Here is a 23,348-nt window from a genome sequence, read left to right on the forward strand (position 1 = left end):
TGTTCTATGTTTGTATGTTTGTTATGTTCTGTGTCTAATAAATGGTATTTTTAGACAAATCGGCCAAATATCAAAGAATCTTGCAAACGGGACTAAGTCTTGGGGAACTAGCTATTTTAAAGCCTGGCAAACTCCTGTCTCCCATGCAAGACACACCCATTACATGATTTTCCCCAGGAACCATCACGGTTTGGTAAGGTCTTCCATACAGGATTTCAAATGAGCTTACCTTTTCTTTGGAACTTGGCTGAATTCTGATTCTAAGTAAAGCCAAAGGCAGAGCCTGTGGCCACTTAAGCGAGGTTTCCTGACAGATTTTACTCATTTGTCTTTTTAGACTTTGATTCATTCTTTCAACTCTGCCACTGGATTGTGGTCTCCAAGGAGTATGCAAATCCCATTTGATTCCTAAAATTTTGGACAGGTTTTGCACAATATCTGCGATGAAATGGGGTCCCCTATCAGAGGACATTCCTAAGGGGACTCCAAACCGAGGTACTATTTCCTTTAACAATATTTTAGTAACCTCTCTAGATTTGTTGGTGCAACAGGGAAAGCTTCAGGCCATCCAGAAAATGTATCAACCAAAACTAGCAGGTATCGAAATCCCTCTTGCCGAGGTAATTCAGAGAAATCAATTTGCCAATAGTCACCTGGACAATTTCCTCTTTTTGTGGTTTCAGGAGAAGGTCTTTTGTAGGACTGAGGATTGTTCTGCAAGCATATTTTACATTTCCCAACAATACTTTTAATGATTCCAGTCATTCTTACACTGACTACTTGTGGCTTTAAGCTATCAATAATAGCTTCTGCCCCCCAATGTGTTTCCTTATGCTTGTCTTCAGCTATTTGTCTCATTACTGCTTGAGGTACTATAACTTGTTTTTGTGATGTCACCCACCACCCCTCAGAGTTTAGGTGGGCTTTTAGGTGTTCAGCTAACATTTTATTATGGGTTTGGTATTCTGGGGTTACTTGTGGAAGGTTCATGTATTTTGATGGAACAACTATAAGGATGCTTTTCTCTGCCACCTCTTTAGCAGTTTTATCTGCCAATCTGTTTCCAACATTAGTTGGTGTATTTCCAAATTGATGAGCTTTACAGTGCATAACAGCCACTTGGATTGGTAGCTGAACACTATCCAGAAGTTGTTTAATAATATCTTCATACTTAATAGGAGATCCTTGTGCTGAGAGGAGCCCTCGTTCTTTCCAGATAGCTCCATGAGCATGTACCTCTCCAAATGCGTATTTAGAATCAGTCCATATGTTGACCTTCTTACCTTTAGACAACTCTAAGGCTCGCTGCAGTGCAATGAGTTCAGCCTTTTGTGCGGAGGTGTTAACAGGTAATGGATTAGCTTCAATTACCTCAGTCTGGGTTACTACAGCATACCCGGATTTTCGTTTTCCTTCCCGCACAAAGCTGCTACCATCTGCGAAGAGTTCCCAATCTGGATTTTCCAGTGGAGTGTCCTTCAAATCTTCTCTGCTGGAATAAACTTGTTCAATAGTTAGAAGACAGTCATGTTGTATGGCCCCTTCGTAATCTGGTGCACCTTCAAGGAACATAGCTGGGTTAAGGGCAGCTGTAGTTTTTAACTCCACATCATCTTGTTCCAATAGAACCACTTGATATTTAAGCATTCTGCTAGGGGATAACCAGTGGCCCCCCTTTTGTTCCAGGACAGAGATGACCATGTGTGGAACATAGACAGTCATTTTCTGGCCCATTGTCAGTTTCCGAGCTTCTTGTATCAGAAGGACTGTTGCCGCCACAGCTCGAAGACAGCTGGGCCACCCCTTGCTCACATTGTCTAGCTGTTTAGAAAAATATCCCACAGCCCTTTTGCTTGTGCCCAACCTCTGAACCAACACTCCTAAAGCAAGGTGCAAACGTTCATGCACAAACAGTTCAAAGGGTTTGGTCAGGTCAGGCAATCCTAATGCAGGGGCAGACATCAGGGCTCTTTTTAAGTCTCTGAAAGCTGCTTGACATTCTGGAGTCCATTCTAGTATTTCTTCTGAGTTTTTCAGGGCGTCATACAAGGGCTTTACCAGAAGCCCATAATTAGGAATCCACAAACGACACCAGCCCACCATCCCTAGGAAGGTTCATAACTCATGTACAGACCTTGGCTTCGGAATCTGACAGATTGCTTCCTTTCTTTCAGTCCCAAGACTTCGCTTACCCCGGGAGATGGTGAATCCCAGATAGGTTATGTGTTCTTTGGTGATTTGGGCCTTCTTCTTGGATACCCTGTAACCAGCTTGTCCCAGAAAGTTTAGTAAACTTAGAGTCATTTCAACACAGTCTGCTTTAGTCTTTGCAGCAATCAGGATATCATCAACGTACTGCAGCAAAGTGATTTCTTCATTCATTAATTTCCACGTTTCTAATTCTTTTGCTAGTTGGCTACCAAACAAAGTGGGACTATTTTTAAAGCCTTGAGGAAGAACAGTCCAAGTTAATTGGGTTTTATGACCTGTTGAGGGGTTTTCCCACTCAAAAGCAAACAGGGGTTGACTTTCATTATCAAGGGGTATGCAGAAGAAAGCATCCTTAAGATCTAAGACAGTGAACCACTCATCAGACTCTTTGATTTTGGTTAAAAGTGTGTAAGGGTTTGATACCACTGGGTGAATGTCTTGCACTATTTTGTTAATGGCTCTGAGGTCTTGTACTAGCCTGTATTCATTAGTATGCGGCTTTTTTACAGGTAAGATAGGAGTGTTGTGTTGGAAAACGCAGTTTTCCAGCAAAACTCATGCTAACTGAGCAGGCCTGAGCAAGGCTTCAGCATTCTCAGGCCTCAGTAAAATTCCAACAAGCTACAGTGGTTTGTTTACCTGAGAATGTTCTGTGGGAAGAATGTCATGAGAAAGATTAGGGAGTCAGAAGTGTTATGAGAAAAGAATAAGGGAGTTAACAGGAGGATCCCTGAATGTGTGAGAACAGACTGCAGGTGTGTGTGTGTATCTATGAATAGTAACTTGTGTAACAGTATATAAGTCTCTCGTTTGGTGAAATAAAAGGGAGCTTACTTTATATCTCATATTGAGACTGCCGTGAGTTTCCCTCTCGTCGTTATGTCAGTGTTGTATACTGATTCACATTCTCTCAATTACCCATGTTGTAGAAATTTTGCAATAAGTGTTTCTAATCCTTGTCTGGCTTCTAACTTTAAAGGGTATTGTTTTTGCCTTACCGGTTTTGCATCAGGTTTTAGTTGTATCCTTACTGGTTCTGCTGCTTTTGATCTCCCTGGAATGTCAGTGGCCCACACTGATGGATTGACAGCCTTGTTCACTTCCTCTGGGATCTCCTCTGTAGTGTCTGCTTGCTGTAACAACATAAAAATCTGGGCTTCCAGAGCTTTACTTTCGGGAATACACACTTGTATTTGTCCATTTTTAAATATTATTTTTGCATCTAACCTACTTAAAATATCTCTTCTGAGCAAAGGCATTGGGCATTCAGGCATATATAAAAATTGATGAGTTAACCACATTTTTCCTATTTTAAATTTTAGAGGTTGAAAGAATGGCAAGTTTTCGCTTTTCCCGGTGGCACCTGTGACATTTACAGTGTTTTGGCTAAGAGCCCCTTTGCAAGTGTTTAGAACTGAGTAAGTTGCACCTGTGTCTACTAGAAAATCAACTTGTTCGTTCCCCAACGTCAGAGTAACCAGGGGGTCAGCTGGGGATGACTTCCCCGGTCCCCGTCATGCTTTATTTAACTCTAAAAGTCTTACAGTTTCGTTAGGGGTGTGTCCATTCTTAAATGGGCAGTCGCGCTGCCAGTGACCGACTTGTTTACAATTTGCACACTGATCTTTACCCAGGCCACGAAAGCTGTCCCTCCCTGGTGTTTCACAGGAGCTGCTTCTCCTTGGGAGTCCCTGGGAACTACCCCTCCTTGGGAGTCCCCGGTAACCGCCCCTCCCTGGGGTTTCAGGATGACTGCCTCCCCCTGAGGCGTCATGAGGACTGTCTCTTTGGCCTCTTATAGCTGCTATGAGTTTAGCATCTCTAATGTCTTCTCTGTTGCTGTAAACGTTACAGGCTATATCCAGTAATTTGTTTATATTTCTAGAATCTTCCCCTTCCAATTTTTGAAGTTTTACTCTAATGTCTGGAGCAGATTGCCCCACAAATATTGTTGTTAACAGCAATGCATCCCCTTCTCTTTCAGGGTCCAGATTAGTATATTTCCTGGCCACATCTAAAAGTCGCTGATAAAAGTCAGAAGGGGGTTCATCTTTTCCTTGGACTATTTGATACAGCTTTGATATATTTATAGCTTTTGGAATACCATGTCTTATGCCAAACACAATCAACCTCTGATACCGAGTCAATAGCTCCCTGTGCCCTGGGTTATTTGGGTCCCACCGTGGATCTGTCTGTGGGAAATGCTGATCTAAGGTTCCTGGCTGAGCATTCTGAGCATGGAGTCTCTCTGCTTCTTCTCTTGCTTTTGCCAACACCATAACTTTCTCTCCCTGAGTTAGCAGAGAATCCAATACCACTTGAATGTCTAACCAGTCTGGGTCCTGCGTTCTAATAATAGTCTCGAAAATCTTAGCCACTTTCTCAGGATCTTCCCTGTATGATCCTGCAAGCTCTTTCCAGGATCTTAAATCTGCTACTGAAAACGGCACTTTAACAGTAACTGGTCCTTCTGCCCCGGCAAGCTTGCCGGAGTGGCGCTTGAATTACCCCCCTTTCCCCATTCCTGTCTCTTATTCCATTTCGGGTTCTACTTGCCACCGGACTCAACGTCGCTTCCCCTTCAGCATGCCCACTCGCTCCCTCTTCATCCCGTGCTGCAGGAGGCTCCCCAGCGGCTGCCCCCCTTTCCCTTCTTCGAGGGGAAACTAAAAATTCAATCTCTTCCTCTACAGAATCATGCTTCTGACACTTCTTCCCATCACAACGTTCTACATGTGATAAATACATAATAATATAGTGTTGGCTTTTCGTAGATATTCATTGTGTGTATGGTTTTATTCTTTTTACAGAAATAGTCTTGTCATAAAGATAGAGGTATATAACCAATGTTTTAATTTCTGTTATGAACTAGATTTCGATATAGTAGTAAAATAACTAATAAAAGTAGTTTAAAAGACTTTCCTTTACTAACCACACTACCTGCTTGACTGGATAACACCCAAAGAACAGCACAAAAGAAGACCTGCCACTGATACCTGACTATCAGCCATAACCAGATACAAGGACCACGAACCCAAGCCCAAACTGGGAGACGATAACCAAGACTGGAAGAAACCACAGCCGAAAAAGCGCATGCTTTAAAAAGACGGGACCAAGGAGGAGCCATGTAAAACAGTTCTTGGAACATGCAAAATAGTTTTGAGAAAGGTTTGACTATGCATGAATGCTTATGAATAGGCATGAGGCTGACGCAATACAAAAAGTATTTAAGATGACTCCCTCAATGGCAGGTGTGCTTCTTGGCTTAGGGCCAAGCACCCAGCGCTGTTTCTTTGCTTTATTGCTTTTGTCCCCTATTGTCCTTTATTAAACTTTTAAATTTCAACAGGAGAGTGAAACTCGTTTTTCACATACACAACTATATTCCAGAGATTCACTTTTATTATCCTTCTTTAAAGCCAGTATCACAGACTGCTTTGTTTCCCTAGGTAGCAAACCACATTTCTTCCGTAAATCTAAGTAATTTTTCAATTCACAAAACAAATCTATGTAAGGTATTTCATTCCACTTTTCCTTTTTCTGGCAATATAGCATTAGCTGCAGGATTGTTTCAGAATCTAAACACCCGTTACAAGGCCATTCTTCCTTATCTAATAGATAACTCGGCCACCAGCGGTTACAATATTCTATTAACTGTTTATGGGTTAAAGAGGGGCCTTTAAACTTTTTCCAATTTTGTAAAATACAACCCAGGGGTGAACTCCTGGGTATACCTCCTTCCCGAGTAGGTGAAGATAACTTTGAACCCATATCGAATTGTGTAGCTACCAACTATGCCAGTTACACACACACAGGTGTCGCAGAGGTATACATATTAGCACACGCAGAGAACAGCACACACAATGATTCCACAATCATTCAGAATGTTTCAACACTCAGCAAGTTATTTATATTTCGCGGGCGTCCCCGTGTGGGTTTTTATACCGGTAAAACACACAAGTTAACAGGTAATTTGCACACACACAGTACACTCACACGCATTCAAAAATTCAAAAGCACCGGAGCAAACTTTGTTCAAAAAAAGCTTTTCACAGTAACCTAGGCAGGAGACTTGAACTCCAAAACACTCTGCAATTGCGTTTTAACTAGGTATCGGGACTCGAACCTGAAACCGCGCGGTGGCTGGACACCGAGACTCTAACTCGGAACCGAGACAATCTGAGACTCTAACTCGGAACTAAAGCAAGTGGGACTCAAACTCAAACACCGGGCTCCGAGACTCAAACTCGGAACTGAGACAACCCAGACTCGAACTGGGAACAAATGCAACCGAGACTCAAACTCGGAAACACAGGAAGATGACACCGAGACTTGAACTCGTAACCAAGGCAACCGAGACTTGAACTCGGAAACACAGGGGTTCAGCACCTAGACTCAAACTAGGAAACCGGGACAACATGCATGTAACACTAGTGATTTTTCCAGTATCTAATTAAACTGTCACCCTTGTATTTTACCCCAAAGTAATGCCTTAAACAAAAAAAAGCATGGGATCTTGTGTTGAACTCACCGGACTCCGGGGACGGAGAAGTCTCTCTGGATGAAATCTCCATGCGCACTGGGGAGAAACTCACGTTCCCGGAGTCCGTGGAGTGATCAACAGCATCGTCCCGGCGGAGTCGCCAAAAATTGTCACCGAATCTGCAGGAAAATAAGAAAAACCCTCTAACACTGTATTTGAAGTGATAGAGAATCAGGCATTACTTTATTTGCTGGCCAGGATGTGCCTAGGAAAGTATTCCAAGAACACATAACATCAGAGAATTTTCTCCCGAATTTTATACAGTCAAAACCCCTGCTGGAGATGGTATCTGGTGAATGTCTGTGATAACCCCATGACCTGCGGATGTTCAGTGGGTGGCCACAATGTCCTGCAGATGCTCTGTTAATGGTCTTTATCTTTCTGGTTATCTTCGGGGTTACTCCCAATCTGTGGTATGTTAATCCCATCTTCGTAGTGTGATACTATATCTCTTAAAAAAAAAACTAAAGAAAAGCTCCTTTCCCTAGGTAAAGTCAAGCAAAACTAGCTAGAGAGATACAATAAAATTTCTAAAGTTATATTGTTTCTGACACCCTCACGACTGTGGGATCTATGGCCAGAGACTCCTCTCCAATGTGAAACTACAGACAAAGAAGACACAAAAGAACAATACTGGACAATATAATACACAGTAAATCAGTTAAAAGCTGCAACGCCCAAATGAAACACATTAAATGGTTTTGCCTTTTGTATTTCCAGAACAGTGTTATCCACAGTCAGCTATCCCAGCAAAACCTTGTAATAATTGTAATGGCAAGGGGTAAGTAAGCCAGAAAAAAAAGAGAAAGCTATATGAGCTTAAATCTAAATTTGTGAAATTGAAATATAACAATAACAAAATAATTTTATTTTTGCATTGTTATTTACTGTCTGCAATAGTAGTTATTGTTGTATGATATTATGTACTTGAAATTGCGATGCTTATATTCAATGGCAAAAGTACAAACTTAGATATGAAATAGAAAAAAGTACTTACTTTCATGACATACAAGATTTGTAAAGAATTACAAAATTACAAAAGGAAAAGGGGGGATTGAGAAAGGAGTAGTCAAATAGAAAACCCAAATCTATTTGCACTTCAACCATTCTTCTTTCTTTGAGCTTTTGCCCCTTCCACCAGCACGGTGCCCATCAGTTCTGGCCTTGTGGATTCCCTTAATCTTATCAAGATAAAAGGGGGCAAAAGGAATCCTTTTGCCATTGAGCACAAGAAATCGCTAATAATATTAATGACTTATGAGAAGTAATTTGCATAACCACTCCTATCCTGGGGAATATAATGAATATTCATGAATTTTACCTATAACACTGTGCCTTTGGAGGTACTGGTGTGTGTGTTTGGTGGAAACAATTCCCCACACATCCAGTGCACCGAATAAAGCAAATACCCACTTCTCTGACTTGGTCTCTGAAGTGTCTCTGAGCTCGATTGGGGCGAATCACCACAGGGGTCTAACCTGGGACCTGTCATGTTATTAATGACCTGAAAAAAAGCAACATAGTGCAGTCTCATCAAGTTTGCGCAAATTTGGGGGTTTGCGCAAATTTGGGGGTTTGCGCAAATTTGGGGGTTGCAGTTAAGGTGCTCAAGGGCAGTGCTGTAATTCTGAGGAATCCAGGCAGACTGGAGGAACAAGACCCACATGAATTCATTAAGACAACTGACAAGGGAAGGAGAGCCCCTTGTAACAGTACAGGATAAGGACTGACTAGCTGGGGAGCAGCTTCACTGAAGAGGCCCTGGAGGTCCTGGTAGACAGAAAGCTAACCATGAGACAGCAGTGTGCTGAGAAAGGGAATTGGGGGTCGCCTGACCATAACACACATCTTCACAGAAGTATCAGTGTCATGTCCCTTTATTTTCAGGAAGCAAGTATTATTATATACAAAAGCACTGTTTACGTGCCTAATCTACTTTGCTAATTGGCTGAGGCTCTTTATCATGCTTTTCCTAGCATTAGCTAAGTCTCTGTCTATTCTTCTTTATCTTGTTTAACATTCTTTTATGATGCCCACATCTTTATATTCTGCTATCTCCTGGGAAAGGCACCTTAGAGTCAGTCACATAAACTAGCTTGTGCATAAAACTCCATTTATGCTGTTTCTCAGGCTTCTGTGGCCTTGCTTTGCAAGTTATCCTTCAACAAAAGGGGTAATCAATAGGTAACTCAAGCCAACTATTGAGAGACAGAATATGTGAATTCTAAAACCTAGATAACAAGATTCCCTTAATCTTGTCAAGATAAGGACAAAAATCTGAAGCCAGCACAGAAACCACTGAATCATCCCACAAAGGACTGCACATGCTCCAGAGAGAAAGGTGAAAACTGCATTGTGATGAAGACTACTGGGATCTTCATCTGAGGAGATCCCCAAAGACCACCGGGACACACAGAGCATGCGTGGCACACATGCTAATGATATTAATGACTTCTGAGAAATGATTTTTATAACCACTCCTATCCTGGGGAATGTGATGAATATTCATGAATTTTACCCATAATATTGTGTTGTTGGAAGTGCTGAGTGTGTGTGTTTGGAGGAGTGAATCCCCCACACCTGGCACGCTGAATAAAGCAAATACCTGCTTCTCTGACTTTGTCTCTGAAGTGCCTCTGGGCCCACTTGGGGCTAATCAGGGCCCTGGCAAAAAGGCGGCTAGCAGCACCATGGCCCGTATTACCAGGAGCATAACCAACAAACCAAGGGAAGTAATTATCTCCTTAACTCTGCACTCATTAGACCACATTTAGAATGCTACCTATAGTGTTGATTTCCCCAGGACAAGACAGACTCAAAATGTCAATTAGCTTTGAAAGGTCATGCCAATCAGGGGAAGTTTCTGAGGACTGGGTGAAAGTAAATGTCACTCCTGTCTTCAAAAAGATCAAGAAGGACGAGCCAGGGAACTACAAGCTGGTGCTATGGTCTGGTTTTTAAAGTCATTAGAAATGCTTCTGCCCGAATTAAGGTGCAAATGAGACCATATGCCAAAGTCAATAGTATGGATTTTATTTAACAGTAAATATGAGACAAAAGAAAGAAATAGAAAAGAGGTGGGGGGACAGAAAGAGAGTGACAGAGAGAGATTAAAGAAAATATCATCACTCTGTGGATCCCACTAGAGTTCCGATGATCCTCTCCAGCTGGTCTTCTTGGTAGTGAGGGTCCCCCGGGAAGGGGGGGATGCAGTTTGACACAGTTTCTCACAGCAGATTCTGGATCTGTTGAATCACTTTGCATCACATGCAGTCCTGTGCTGCAAGGCCTCAGGAATGAGTCTGGGGAGCGCTTTGGGGCATCTTTGATGAATTATGACACCCCCTCAGCTGCCTGTCACATGAATGTCCCATGGATGTAGCCTTCCAATTGTTGCAAAACATACCCATTTAAAAAAAATTTCTATAACTTTAATCAGGTTTGATATCCTTTGCCCCGGGGGAAAAGAACTGAAGTTTCTTTCCAGCACACTGTTCCTCTAGATGGGGCCTGATGAGTTTAACATCTCAACAGACTGAGAGAAGCCCCAAAGATGAGGCGAGGATTGACTCCACAACTCAAAAAGTTATTAAGTAGGTATGCATTTATTCCAGCTGGGGTGCATGGGGGATAGCCCCTCCAAAGGCATGCACCGCCTCAGCAGCACTTCACTTGCTTTATATTAGATTACAGGTTACATATGCATAAAGTTACACAATGTCCCTATACATATTCATTACCTATCCCCACTTCATATTATAATGAGTTCAAAGTTCATTTAAATATCTTCGTGCAAGCGCAGTGTCACAAATTAATTGTGGGCGGGGGTCCTGAAGATAAATGAGGGATGAAGTTAGTAGTCTTCCTCGAGATGAACTCTTCACCCTGTTCCCTTGCACATGCTCCCTTGGTTCTTGGTCCAAGTCCAAGCCTTAGAACTAACTTGTACCAGTTCTGGGGTCCGAGAGCAGGATGTTCGGTCACACTCAGTAGTTTTTCTCAATTATTTGGCTCTCTTCTCTATATCCTTCCTGATACTAGGTAGGCACAAAATCATTAAGCAAATAATACATTGTCTTCAGCAAGCAAATCTTAGTAAATCATTATCCAATCTCTGGCCTTCTAAATCACTTCAAAAATTATTATTATTATTATTATTATTATTATCCAGCTTTTAGTTCTCTTAAATTAATAAATTCTAGCCCCCCTAAATCACTTTTGGGTCCTTGAAATACCCTCTCCTGAGGTAATCTATGCCAAGGATACACAAGGCCTCTAGGCCAGTCACAATGGGGGGATTTTGCCATTTGTTCCCAGTCAGGCTCACTTTAGCTTCCAGTACAGTCAGCTGTTGGGATCCCCTGTTGTATGATTAGATCCTGTAGGATTAGGATGGGTTTGTTTGTCGGTTTCGGACGGTCGGGACAGAGACGAGAGATCTCTGAAGTCAGGTCTTAGAGCATGGGGTTTATTATGAAAGGGTGTGAGTGTAGGAGGCCTGCTAGGGGCTGCCATGCAGCCCAAAGCAGGTCAGGGAAGCAAGAGAGAGAGAGAGTGAGAGAGAGTGAGAGATCGATAACAAGAGAGCAAGCTGCCGTTTACAATACAATAAATCATCTTCTGTGTTGAATATTCTAATTCTCATTAACCAATCTAGAACAAGCTACAAATCCTACAACATTTACATACAACCTATAAGAATCATTGCATTACCATACGGTATTATATTTCAAGCCCTAAAAACTACGTTTTGGACCCTCTGTCAATTTGGCAGGGTCTGCTCTGACCCTTGGACCTGCCTGCAAGCAGAGGGTATTGTTTCATCAAGAGGGGGGATTAGCTCCAGTCGGCTGTACCATTGTTTTCTAGTTGTTCAGTAACTCAAAGCTTGTCTTCATTTCAATCTCGCTTATATTTTCCATATTCTCAGCATCTTTTGCCAGGTAATCATATTTATAAGGCTTTCCTATTTCATCTTCCCCAACACCCTGTCACCCCAGAAATAGAGATCAATTCTGTCCCTACATATCTTATGGCATCTGGGTACATTGTGCACTGATGTCAACTAAAGCCTTATACTCTTGTGAGTCTGATGTGCCAGGCCATCGGATCCACACAGTCCAATAGATTCGATTGTCCCTTTGCTCCACCTGGCTGGAGGCAGAGGCCCTCTAGTTCTGGTCATGGTACTTGTTGCTCACTTCTTGTATATATGAACCGGAGATCCCTTCAAGAGGATTGGAAGCATCAGCCCTTCCATTCTGTCTGAGGACCTGCCCACTGGAAACAGGATTTATTTATCCTTGAAGAATTTCCTGCAGTGGTTGTTCTTCCTTTCAACTCACATACTCATGCTGCTAGGGCAGAGGTGGGTTTTCCATCCCATTTCCCCATGTCCTCTCTGTGGTCATGCAGGTAAAACCACAGGTTACCTCATGGTGTGTTCCCTGTCTCTCTTGAGCAGGAGGGTGCTTGCTTCCAATAGCAGAGACTCTGGTCCGTACTGGCAGGGCATGGGATCCTTCTTTAAATTGCTGGTGGTCCTCTTTAAATTGCTGGAGATCCTTGGGCAGTCTTTCCATGGATGAGATGCAGGCCCGGATTGGGGAAGAGATGCTTTCTTCATATAGCCAGAGTTTGGTAACCAAATTATCCACTCTTCTCCTTCTTTCCATGACATCACTGTCAATGAGTTGAAAAACAGTGGTGGCGTGCTCCATAGGAAATTCTCCCACATGGTTTGTGTACTCTGGACTTCACCTGGATTTATAGGGGACTGCTCATTATTTGAATCCTCTCAAATACCGGATACTTTGCTCCCTGGTGTTCTACTTGTCTCAGCACATGAAACAATCATCCTTGAAAAGATACCTTTTCCCACACTTGATAGGAGTTGCCTCCAGAGTCTGAGAGTTCAAAAAAATTATTATCCAGCTTTTAGTTTCCCTAAATTAGTATATTCTAGCCCCCCTAAACCAAAGAGATATAAAGACCATCAGCAGAACATCAACAAACATCCACCCAGATGCTGCCCCCTAGCAGGGTTGGAGAAACCTAGTCCAGAAAAGGCTGATAAGGAAATCAAGGAGTGAAGACATAATTGACATCGGAGGCGAAGAAATCCAGATCCAATAAAAAACCAAATAGTAAAGACTACGCAACTTTGGACCAATGAACATTAAACCAATGAAATTCTTTGAGTTTTGACAGCATAAAGTTTTGGGGAAAGCTTGTAAAAGTCACATGTCATGGAATGATCTTCTCTGCACGCCCAGGCTATGTGTGGATGGAATTATTTCTGTGGCACATCCTGGCCAGAACAACATCCTGGCCAAAAAATAAAGTAATGCCTAGACTCTCTAACATTAAAAATGTTGTTAGAGAGTTTTTGTTTTTTCCACAGTTTCGGTGACATCAGGGTTGGGAGTTCCATAGCTGGGCCGGTTGGTGTAAGGGAGGATGGGTGTTCAGTGCCTCTGACTAGAGGTTATGCCACACACCCAAGGTCTTCCTCCCCTCTCAGTTGCAGGGGGCAAGTCTGTGTAAACCTGGCCTCTGTGGTTAGAAAGGAGTGGTCAATAGGTAACTCAGGTCAACCACTGAGAGAAAGAACATGTGAATTTTAAAATCTAGGAAAACAGGATTCCTTTAATCTTACCAAGAAAAGAGGGACAAGAATCTGTTTGAAGCCAGCACAGAAAACACTGAATCATCCCATGAAGAACTGCGCATGCTACAGAGAGAAAGGTGAAAACTGCATTGTGATGAAGACTACTGGGACCTTCATCCTGGAGGTGGTCTTTGGGGGTCTTCAAAGACCACAAAACACACAGAGCATGCGTGGCACACGTGCTAATGATATTAATGACTTCCGAGAAATGATTTTTATAACCACTCCTATCCTGGGGAATGTGATGAATATTCATGAATTTTACCCATAATATTGTGTTGTTGGAAGTACCGGAGTGTGTGTGTTTGGAAGAGTGTGATGCATGATGGTTTTGTCTTTTCTCTTTATACCCTTTTAATATATTTTTATACCCTTTCCCTTTCCTTGTACCTTTCACTCCCTGTACCATAGCCCTACATGTCTATAACCCTTGTACTCGGACATTTAGCCTAGTTTGGGGTTCTCTGGGAGAGACGAAACGTCCCTACTATCTCAGAACTAGAGGCTCCAAACTTGGATGGAGCCTCCTCTCTGGAACATGTTTTTGTAAACTAGACCGTAGCCTCATTTGGGGGGGGGATAATTAGAATAGGGGGACAATTACTTCATTTGTTAAGTTTCTTATTGGAAGACTTTAGGTAGATATGCTAATTTGTGAGGTCCATAAAATTATATACGCGTTGTACATGGGGTGTGCTTCTCGGCGTGTTTCCACCTTTGACAAGGGTGCACCTGAGATCCTATTAAAACCAAGGTAATACCCTTTTTACCCTATACTGCTGTGTCTGCCTCTTATTTTACCAGCTTTTAAAGCATCAGTTCTGGCGAGCCAGGCAGGAGAGAAGGGGACCCCTAGATCGAATTCTGGATCAAGAAACACCCCGCTGCACCCCTCACTCGCCGGCATTTCGGGAGGCAAGCGGCAATCCAGGATTGCAAAAACCAGGGAGTTTCCGAAAAACCTACCACAGAAACACACCAAGAGAGGTGAAATCGAAAGTGAAGGGTTTTATGGTTTTACTGCATCTGGGAGAGATCTCCAAGGGTAAGGCAGGAGTGTGAAGGAGAATGTTTGTCCATTAAATCTAGAATGTGGATACGTAGGCACGGCTGCTTGGTGGCTGCTAGATATTACTTAACCTTTACACCTGCCTAAGAAAACATGCGATTGCTTAATATTGCTTAACCTTTAAGTTTGCTTAAGAAAACAGTCTTTTGCAGAAATCAGCAGAAGAGAAATCGCCACGCTGTTGAAATTTCGCTTAAACTCCCTGGCAACAGCAGGAGAGCATGCGCAGAGTACTACCGAAGCAGGAAGTTAGACCACATAAAAGAAAACTACGAATCAAGAACCGCGCGGCAGTTGGTGGGACGGAGATCCCCCTGTCGCCCAGCGCTGAATTGCCTATGCTTTGCTTGCTGTAATTAATAAAATTTTACCCATTGGAACTAAGACCGATTGGCGTGGTCTCGAACCTCTATAACAGGAGTGTGGCCAAAGGGGGCCATAAAGAAGGAGTTTGCAATCTACTCCGCTCCCGCAGGGGAGAGTTGTGAGAAAAAGGGGACGCTCTTCCCTATTTACTCTCAGAAGGGCCACATGGCAGCTCAGGGGGAGCTGTGGCCTAGGGGTTGGGGGCGTGGGTTTGTCTACCAAGAGAAGGTGGTTCGAATCTCGCCAGGGTCTTTAAGCTGCATGCGCGTGCTCTTTTAAACCTTGCTTTCCTTACTCTGCTGGGCCTGGGAACTGCAGGTTCGTTTCTTGCACCAGACTCTAGGCTAAGAACTTTCTTTATGGCTGTTTCTTTTCTGTTTATAAGCAAAACATGGGTGGTGCATCTTCTACTAACCCAAAAATCCCACAGGATTCCCCTCTGGGTTTGATCATTAAAAAACTGGCATGTCCTCACAAAGAAAAAACCCCCCCTGGACACGGGGGAACTCACTAGGCTCTTGTGGGTGTGGCCTGTGTTGAAACTGGGAAGGGGGGGAGAAAAATGGCCCCGTCTATGTAGTTTGGACAACCAATTAATCACAGAACTACTGGTAGAGCTGCAGATCCAAGACAGGTTTGAGGAGTTAAGGTATGCAGAGTTGTTTTCTGTATTCCTGAATTGAGAAAAGGCGTAAAAACAAATGAAAAAGGGCTGTTTCGAGATGGTTTTACAAAAGAAGAAAAAGAGAAAAGATAGAAAAAAGAAGCCCCTAACCAGAGCTGAGGAGATAGAAACGACTGACATATATTTGGTAGCACCCGCTTTGCGCCGGGGAGTATCATACCCCCAGCCGCAACAGGGGCCTGCCGGGCCGGTGGGGGGATGCTGGCCAGCTCCCCCTCTCCCTCCTCCTCCTACCCCTCCCCCTCCACGGTGGCAGCCGTCAGCTCCCCCCCTTCACCTTGTTGACTCAGGGCTAGGGATAGGTGATGCGTGGCCAACCCCCCACCTCCGTTGCCACCCTCCCCAAAACACCCTAAAGGCGATGATGAGGGAGGAGCGGGGGTGGGCTGGTCACTGCCCACTGGCCGCCCTGAGGGCGGAGACAGGGGCAGAGCGGGGGCAGATCCAGACAAAGAGGGAAGTGCGTCTGCCACTGGCCCCTCCCAAGCTGGGGAAGGGGGGAGCGGCTAGGCGGCATTTGCTTCGCTGGGCAACTAGTGGCAGTGCTGAAGGAGAAATAGCCCAAATTAAAAGCGAGCCAGATGAATTCAGCGCAGATAGCTCCGAGGAGGAGGAAGAGACCAAGACTGGGGCTGTAGCCACAGCAGCCAGTGGGCCTATCGAGAAGAAGAGGGGAAAAATAGCCCGAGAGGCTATAGGAGCTACTGGTCCGGTAGCGAAACGTACTAGATCTAAGAAAGATGAACCAAGGAAGGAAGAGGCTGTTCTAGAAGCACCTCTAAGGCAGGCTGTTGGGAATCAAAGAGTGGTTTATATCAGAACTCCTTTCTTCCTTGTAGAGCTCCAACAATGGAAGGAGTCAGTCAGGACATACAGAGAAAACCCAGAGAGGGTAGCCATGCAGTTTGAATTAGCCATCAAGACACAGAATCCAGATTGGAGTGATCTGAATGTAATGCTGGATGAAATATTAGATAGTACAGAAAAGGAGATGGCCATTAAGGCTGCTGTAAATGCTATAGAGACTCAGATTACAGCTGGTACCCTTCAAGGACCTGTTAGTAATATTTTTCCTCAGATGGATCCAGGGTGGGACCCCAATGTGCCGGAGCAGATGGCCAAATTAAAACAACATCAAAAGTGCATGGTTCTTGGGCTAAAATGTGGTATCCCTAAAGCAGTGAATTGGGCCAAATTATATGAAATTAGGCAAGATATAAATGAGACCCCTACAGACGTCCTGAATAGGCTCAAAGAGGCTGCATGGAAATACACAAATTTGGATGTAGATTTCCCAATGCAGTAATCCCACTTAGCCTACATATTTATAAACCAATCTACAAATGACATAAGAAAAAAGCTGTAAAGAATGGATGAGTATGATATAAATAAATTGTTGAATGCAGCCTGGAAAATATATCACAATAAGCATCCAACAGATAGGGATATAGAAGATAAGGAAGATAAGGGGGGTAAACCCCACCACAAGAAGAAGCATGGTTAGGGGAAGTCATCTGGTAAACAGAAAAAGGGTCCCCCTTGCCCTCCTCTGGCCAAAGACCAGTGTGCCAACTGCAAGAAAAAGGGTCACTGAAAGAACGAGTGTCCAATGCAGGTGAAACAAATGCCCCCAGCTCCTGAGTTAGCTGTGAATGAGAATTGATGGGGACCCAATGCATTATCCACCTGTGACAGGACGTTCCCCCCCGCCCCCCTCCTTCTGCTCAATGGCAGAAGATAGATAACCCAGGTGGGGTCAACAGCATGGCAGGGGTTATCTCTTAGCACCTGATAGTCTAAGACCTCTAACCTTGAATTCATATTTTAGTATGGAGAGAGGATGTGAAAAGAGAAACAAAAAAGTGCATATGTAACCAAGCAGGCATGCTTTTATCCTATAAAAGACACACTCATTTTCACAAAAGTAGAAGCTTTTCTACACGGACACTGGAGCGTGAGAAAGCCTCTCCCCAGAGCCTGGGCACAACTCTGTGGTAACTTCCTAAGGATTGAGAGAAGATTCTGATGCATTCCAGCACCAAAATTGGAGTTTGGTAAGATCATTGGTTTCCTAAATTGTATTTTTCTTTGCTAGCAATAATAATAACAATAATAGGTACCTTTTGCAGGATGCATTTTTAGCTATTGGTAGTTCTTCCTATTTTGTGCAGTATATAATTTGTTTAGCTCCTTGTTCTGATATTTCTTGTGTCTAATAAAGAATAATCCATTTTATATTAGACCTAAATTGGCCAGTGTTAAAGAACTTGCAAATGAGACTGGGTTTGGGGTGTGCTGGTTGCTCTAAATAGGTTAACTGCCAGTTGTCACAGGCCTAGGCAACCAGCAGAAATCTATCAACCCCCTGTCTCCATTCTTAACACCACCCCAGTGGAGCCTTCAGTTATAGTTAAGCTGGGGAAAGATGATGTTGAATTTCTGGTTGATACAGGGGCAACTTATTCTGTGTTAAATACTTTAAAGGGGAAACTGAGTCAAGATACTGTAGATGTGATTGGTGCCTGTAAGGGTCGATCCAAGAATCGAGTTCTGTCTCAACATTTCTCATCAGAAACTACAGGTGCAGGACTTACGCAGAGAATGCTTTGTCCTTACCTGAAGCTGGTACGGAGCGAATGCTTTGTGCCTGCCTAAGGTGGTATGGAACGAAGACTTTGCACCTGCCTGAGTTGGTACAGAACAAAGGCCTTGTGCCTGCCAAAGACGGTATGTGGCAAAGGCTTTGCACCCGTTGCCCTGACACCCATTGTGAGAAACCTGCCGACCATGCCTTGGACACTCCTCCCTTGACCCTGTCAAGTGGAGTTTGGCATATCTCCACAAAAATTAAGGGGGAGCAAAGGCGGGTCGCAAGGAGGGACCATGTGTATGGACTAAGCATAAAAGACAGATCTGGAGTGGCTGAACTCGGAAGATCTTCCCCACCAAAAGATCACATCGATCTTTGCAGAGACCAAGGAACGCCGACTGGATGGGACCCCAGGGATGCCGGACGTCTGTGGGCCCGTCGTGGTAGCTATAGTCCCCTTTCCTTCCCTTTCCACCCCATCTTTTCCCAATTTTCTCTCTTTCTCTCTCTATCGCAGGCCGCTTTACGGGCCAAATTAAAAAAGTTCCCCCTTGGATTGAAATTTAACTCCCTTGACTTGTTGGATTTTGTGCTTTCTTTTCTTTTTGCACTCTGAGATCATAGCTGGTAAGAACCATCACGTGTCTGCTTATGAGTGGACCATGACAGTGCCATGGGGGTAAGTGAAACAAGGCCTTACTTTCAACCTTTAAAATTTAAACTGGGAAAACACTGGGTGACTCATCAATTTCTATATATGCCAAATTCTCCAAAGCCATTATTGGGCAGAGATTTATTGTAAAAAATTGGAAGAAAAAATGAAATTTTCCAATGAAGAGAAAGTGAAAGTTATAATTCCCGAATCTAAATTTGTCGAATCAGCTACTATTCTCATCCAGGAGTGTTGTGGAAAAATTCCTAAGGAAGTTGAGGACGTGGACATCCCAATAGTATGGGCCAGTGATTTTCCTGGGAAATCCAAAAGAGCTGAACCAGTGAGTATTACACACAAAGTGGGAGCAACACTGGTAAAGCAGAAACAGTAGCCTCTAAAATTAGAAAGTCGTAGGGGACTAGCAACTGTAATTGACAAATTTCTTAAATTTGAGCTGCTAGTGGAATGTGTCTAAATACAACACACCCATCCTGCCAGTAAAAAAGGCTAATGGTAAGAGTTACAGATTAGTGAAAGATTTGAGGGCAATTTACAAAGTCACAGAAGACATACATTCAGTTGTACCAAACCCCTACACATTTGACCACACTGACAAATGAACTAGGGTAGTTCACAGTTTTAGATCTCAAGGATGCCTTTTTCTCTATTCCAATCCACAAACATAGTCAAGAACTCTTTGCTTTTGAGTGGGAAAATCCCGAGACAGGAAAAAAGACTTAACTCACCTAGACAGTGCTACCCCAAGGGTTCAAGAACAGCCCAACTATATTTAGACATCAGCTGTCAAAGGAACTGGAGGACTGGAAAAAACAAGAACCAAGAGGAAAAATCCTTCAATATGTTGATGACATCCTGATTGCACCCAAAACGCTAGATGACTGCATCCAGCTCACTGTAAGTCTTTTGAATTTTTTGGGCCTAGGCAGATATCAAGTCTGAAAGAAAAAGGCACAGGTTGCCAAAGAAATAGTAGTTTACCTGAGGCTGGAAATTTTCCGTGGCCATCGACAACTTAGCAAAGAACGGAAAGAAGCTATCTGCTGACTTCCAGAGCCTCATATGGTGAGAGAGATGCAAGCTTTCCTCGGTATGGTAGGTTGGTGCCGACTTTGGGTGGCAAGTTATGGAATACTAGTAAAACCTCTGTATGAAACCCTTAAGGCAGCTGAAAAAGGAGCCATCAACTGGACAGAGAAAGCAAGGGTGCATTTAAACAACTAAAACATTCCTTGATGTCTGCTCCAGCTTTGGGGCTGCCAGACCTAACTAAGCCCTTTGGACTTTTTACATACAAGCGGCAGAATGTTGCTCTATGGGTACTGGCACAATACCTTGGAGACCAGCAAAGAGCTGTGGCATGTTTTTCAAAACAGCTAGACAATGTTAGCCAAGGGTGGCCTGGGTGGCTGAAAGCTGTGGCAGCAACTGTCATCCTAATACAGGAGGCTCATAAATTCACCCTTGGACAGTACATTGTTGTGCATGTACCCCATGCCGTGATCTCTGTGCTAAAGCAAAAGGAGGAACACTGGTTATTCCCTAGCAGAATGCTTAAATACCAATCTGTGTTGTTGGAACAAAATGATGTTACCCTAAAAACATCTGTTGTAAACCCTGCAATGTTTTTGTCATCCCCATTGCTTGATGGCATGCCTGAGCATAACTGTTTGCAGACAACAGAGGAGACCTATTTTTGTGGACCAGACCGGAAGGATGTGCCTCTAGAAAAGCCAGATTGGAAACTTTTTACTGATGGGAGCAGTTTCGTAATGGTAAGCGTATGACAGGCTGCGCAGTAACCACCATAGATGAAGTAATTGAGGTAAAAGCCTTGCCTTCGGATGCATCATCACAGAAAGCCTACAGAACTAGCTGTCATGCATTGCAAAAGTCATCAAAAGAGGAAGACAACTCCTGAAGTGGAAAATTGCTTTGCTGACAAAATGGCAAGAAAAAAAAGCATATTTGCTGTAGTGCCACAGAAAGAAGTAAATCTGACAGGGTTTACTCCAAAAAATAATCAGAGTGACCACAAATTAATTAAATTTCTTAAGGCTGAAATTAAGAAGGGTGGGTAGACTGTTACCCTGATACGCCAGGTTGTAGTCCCACCCCCGATCCTTTGCAAAATAGCACAGAGACAACATAAGAGTACCCACTGGGGAAGAGAAAACCTTTTAAAACATCTGAAGTAGTGATAGGGAGAAAGATGACTGATATTGTGTAATGTTACAAGCAAGTGCGAAACCTGTTGCAAAAACAACCCTGACACAAGCAAGAGAGTAGTGTTAGGAGTGACCAAGGAAAGACATCTCCCAGGAGATTACTGGCAAATAGATTTTGCTGAAATGCCATGTAACGAAGGATACAAATATGTGTTGGTATTAGTTGATACCTTTAGTGGGTGGCCTGAAGCTTATCCCTGTCGCATCAATGTAGCAAAGGAAGTAGTGAAAGCCTTGCTCAATCATATAATTCCAAGGTTTGGGGTTCCTTTGGGAATGTCATCAAATAGAAAACCACATTTTTTTGCAATGGTGATCAGGGAAGTTTGCAGGATTCTGGGACTTACTTGGGACCTGCATACACCATACACGCCCCAAGCAAGTGGCAAAGTCGAACATATGAATGGAACCCTCAAGGCCCAGATTGGTAAGATCTGTCAAGAAACATCTATGACAGGGGTTCTGGCTTTGCCTATAGCCTTACCAAGGGTCTGCATAAAACCAAGGCAGAGAGACAATATAAGGCCCTATGAAATCTTATATGGCAGATGATATCCATTTCCACATATCCCGGGGTAAATTCACATGAAGGAAAAAATTAATTTACAGAAATACTTAATGGCTTTGAGTTCCACTTTGCAAAAGCTCCAGAGATTCATTGTGCAGTCCAAACCTATAGGATAGGACATCCCTGCTCACCCATTTCAGCCTGGACACTGGGTCTACATCAAGTGGTGGGACAGTGACACATTGCAAGCTAAGTGGAAGGGACCATTCCAAGTCTTGCTGACTACCCTCACTGCTGTCAAGGTTGCTAGGAAAGGACTGTGGATCCACTACTCCAGAGTGAAGAAGGCTTCTGCTCCTGAGACCATTGAGAAGACAGAGACTGATGCAAACCAAGATGATGTTTAAATTGTTCTTTACATGTCTGTTGTTTACCCAACTGGTAACCATGACCCAGGGCTCAGCCCAGGAGTTGCACAATACTAAGATCCAAAATGTTTCCAGAGCTCTTAATATGAGCAATTGCTGGATCTGTACCCAGTTACCATCTCTAAATGGGAGGGGTAAGTGGCCATTGATCAGTATTGGTATGGAAGAAGAGCATACAGAAAGGTGGTAATGAGTCAGAGCCAACATCACCTTTCTACCTCCTATCCCCCTGAGTAGCCTGATGGAACGTAGGAACTATACAGTTCGCTGCGTGCTCATGAATGCTACAGGGAAGGCCATTCTTCCATCATATTGTCATAAGACCAACTTCAGAGAAATATTCAACCCAAGATCTGTGACAAAAATGAGGTTGCTGGGATGGAGATTGGCTCTACCACTTGGGACGGGAGTGTATTGGTGTCTTGGAGTGATGTTATGATAATCCTTTATTCCCTATAGTTGACTTATATTCTAAAAAAAATGTGGTCTTGTCACTTTAACTACATTCAGCCGCAGAGAGAAATGCGGGCTGTTTTGAAAACATTTTCCCCAAGCCTCACTGCGGGGGAGCGAGGAGGGGGAGTATTCTTCGCTCTCTGCACAGACTGTGTGCGGAGACGGCTGTTGGAGTGGGCTCTGTTCCAGTTTTTTTCATTTTTTTTCCTCGTCTGGACCCCTTTTCTTCGATCTGCTTTGTCGCCCAAAAACCCAAGTGAGCCAGAGGACAGCAGAGCTCTAGGGGAGCTCCGCCCAGCCCCCAAGGGGGGCCCCAGGGAGAGGCTACATCTGAGGAAAAAGGACTTTTTAATCAGGTTTAATAACTCCTTTTCCCCTTGGTTTACCCCTTCCCCTGTGCCTTGCAGGGCACTCTGCGTGGTTTTATTAAATAAATAGTTTTTTCTTCACTTCCATCTAAGAAATTCTGTTGTGGGTGGGGGAGGGGGTGTCAGAGCCCTTCGCTCTCGGAGGAGAGAGAGTTTTATCATTAATCCAGGACAACTGGATATGTGATGATAAGGCCTGGAAGATTCTACCTGTAGATAAAAATCAGGCCTGTGCCCTCGGGGCTGTAATCCCAAATATAACAATATTTGACCAAATTGAAAAAACACATAGGAGGTGGAAAAGAACTCTTTATCCCCTCATTGAACATCCAACAGTTTTCCATACTATAGTGAGAGCTCTCCTTCCTTCTTATGGAATAGTTGAACTGGAGAGAGCAATTGTGAACATCTCAAGCGTTATTGAAAGTATTGAACAACATACTGCTGATGCAATTATAGCTTTACAGGAGGAGGTACAGGGCCTGTCAAGGGAGATGACACAGTACAGGATAGCTCTCAAATTCCTACTCGGCGCTCATGAAGGAGTATGTAA

General features: G+C 43.5%; 3 long non-coding RNA genes across 3 annotated transcripts in view; 2 read left to right on the top strand and 1 right to left on the bottom strand.

Annotated features, from left to right (window-relative positions):
• Positions 1-14,877, top strand: part of LOC146425302 (uncharacterized) — a 137,080-nt gene extending 122,203 nt beyond the window's left edge. The window contains exon 3 of the long non-coding RNA XR_014846540.1: positions 14,646-14,877. This is a non-coding gene — a long non-coding RNA (uncharacterized LOC146425302). The remainder of the gene's footprint in view (positions 1-14,645) is intronic.
• Positions 1-23,348, top strand: part of LOC146425296 (uncharacterized) — a 474,460-nt gene that overhangs the window by 250,412 nt on the left and 200,700 nt on the right. The window lies entirely within an intron of this gene.
• The window catches only part of LOC146425306 (uncharacterized), a 241,556-nt gene continuing 225,116 nt past the window's right edge, over positions 6,909-23,348 (bottom strand). The window contains exon 3 of the long non-coding RNA XR_014846607.1: positions 6,909-7,182. This is a non-coding gene — a long non-coding RNA (uncharacterized LOC146425306). The remainder of the gene's footprint in view (positions 7,183-23,348) is intronic.

This window comes from Lichenostomus cassidix, chromosome W (genome assembly GCF_008360975.1).
Source record: "Lichenostomus cassidix isolate B80296 chromosome W, HeHo_3.0, whole genome shotgun sequence".
In the NCBI taxonomy this organism is placed as follows: domain Eukaryota; kingdom Metazoa; phylum Chordata; class Aves; order Passeriformes; family Meliphagidae; genus Lichenostomus; species Lichenostomus cassidix.